Below are 2,500 nucleotides of genomic sequence, written 5' to 3' on the forward strand. Positions count from 1 at the left end.
AAGTTTCCCGCAATTCACAGAAATCTCAACCCAGACATTTGTGGAATTTTGTGATACTAAAGTTAGAACAGTTTCAAAAGTGGATTGACAAAGCTGGAATTAAAGAATTTGAGTCACTTTAAAAGTCTGGTAATCATGGAAGAGTTTCTTAGAAAAGTGCCATTTAACATTGCTAACTATATTTTAGATAAGGAGGAAACTGATCTCATGAAAGCAGCTAGTCTGGCAGATGACTATTTTCTGCGCCATAAATCGTATAAACCTGCCCATAATAAACTACCTTTTTTTTCAGACAGATTTTGTACTTACTGTAAGCAGGTAGGACATCCCATTGCAAAGTGCCCAGATCCTCAGTGTAGAAAGTCTGAAGTCAAAGAACATAAGCCTGGTAAAAAACAGGATTCCAAGAAAACGATGCATGTGACCGTCCCTACTAAGGATTTAGATTCCTTCAAACCTTACACATGCCAAGGTTCAGTAAATGGGAAACCTGTAGTTTGTCTTCGTGATAACAGGATCGTCTCAAAAACTATTATCAACCTACACCACAGGAGCTGACAATGAGCAAGAATATGTTGCTGTAACGGACTTGACATCGACCAAGACTCTACCCTTGGCTGAGGTAACACTTCAGTGCCCTACTACACAGGTAAAGCTTCTGTTGCTGTGGTCTAAATAAACCCTTGCCACATCCATCAATACAGGTACTGATTGGGTAATGACCTTGCAGGGGCCAATGCTTTGAATTTAGTAGTAACAGATCCAGATGTCATTCTGAACAAGAACTTAAAGTAAAATGAAAAATAAATTGTTCAATCTGTATTCAAAAGTTCCAAAGAAAAATAAAACTCTTGAAACATCTAAAGTAGAGAAGGCTTTGGAATTAGTAAATTAAGCAAAGTAAAGTTTCAGCAGTTGCAGAGTAATGATCCTAGCCTTTTACGACATACTGGAAAAGAGTAGAAAATCCATCAGAATAAAACCCCCAAGACTCCTTATTTTTTATACTGATCACGGCTTACTCTTCAGGCATTTTAGATCTTCCAAAGCACCAGTAACTTCCACGTGGCATGACTGTCACCAGCTTGTCTTACCAGCAACCCTTGTACACCACTTCTAGATTTGGCTCACACCTCTGAATCCCATCTAGGAGTTAATAAAACCTATCACAGAGTTTCACAAGACTTCTTCTGGCCAGGTATAAAGAAAGATATTAAGGAGTACATAATGTCCTGTCATCAATGCCAGGTCACAGGTAGGCCCAAACGAGTGTATTATTCGTGCACCTTTGCAGCCCATCTCGGTACCAAAACAACCTTTTGAGAAAATAATTGACTGTATAGGACCAATGCCTAAACTCGGAAAGGTAACGAGTACTTGCTAACTATCTTGTGTCCTACTACTAGATATCCCATTGCAATGCCTATTAAGAACATTAATGCCAAAACAATCATTGGTCAGCTTGTTAAGGTGTTCACAACCTTTGGATTTCCTAAGATTCTCCAATGTGACAGAGGTACTAATTTTACCAGTAAGCTATTCAAACAAAGTATGCAAGAGTTTAATATTCACAATGTCCTATGCTTCGGCATATCATCCACAGACAAATGGGGGAGCTCTTGTAAAAGGGTACACCAGACCCATAAAAATCTACGTAAATAAACATGGTGGAGACTGCCCAATCATGGGATGAAAAAAATTTAGACCTTCTCATTGGTATATGCACGCAGTGTACCTAATGATTCGACTGGTGTATCACCCTTTCGAACTTATGTTTGGCAGGAAACCACGAACAACGCTAAGTATGGTATGGGAAAGAAAATTTCATTCATAATAAGAGGAGGAGCTACCACCCATGTTAGCTTATATGAAAGAACTGAAAAAGAAATTCCTTTCCATATATAATTTTGCTAATGAAAATCTTTGATTTCTCAGGAGAAAATGTCCAACCTTTACAACAGGAAAACAAAGCTGCGAGATTCAACATTGGCGACCAGGTTCTGGTTTATCATCCGATACCAGGTGCACCCTTAAGAGAGAAATTTATGGGACCCTATACCATCGCCAGTAGACCTTCCAAATTAAACTATATCATCTCCACACCTGACCGACGACGTCCTACTCAAATGAGAATGATGAGTAACATTATCGCAGGCTTACCTAACACCTACGTGTACCTGGATGATGTGATTATTGTCAGTGAGAATTGGGACGAACATTTTCATCTTCTAAGGCAACTACTCGAACGGTTCCGCAAAGCCAAGATAACCATTAATTTAGTAAAGAGACATTTGGCAGAGCGAAGTAACTTATTTAGGCCATCGCATTGGCAATGGTCACATCGCCCCGAAAGAAGCCAATATCCTAAGTATAAAGCAATTTCCTATTCCCTCTAACAAAAAAGAGTTAAAGACCTTCCTTGGTATGATATCTTACTATTCAAGATTTGTAAGAGATTTCTCTTCATTTGCTGCCCCACTTTATAGATTAACATCATCAA

Source organism: Macrobrachium nipponense, chromosome 9 (assembly GCF_015104395.2).
Source record: "Macrobrachium nipponense isolate FS-2020 chromosome 9, ASM1510439v2, whole genome shotgun sequence".
Classification (NCBI taxonomy): Eukaryota; Metazoa; Arthropoda; class Malacostraca; order Decapoda; family Palaemonidae; genus Macrobrachium; species Macrobrachium nipponense.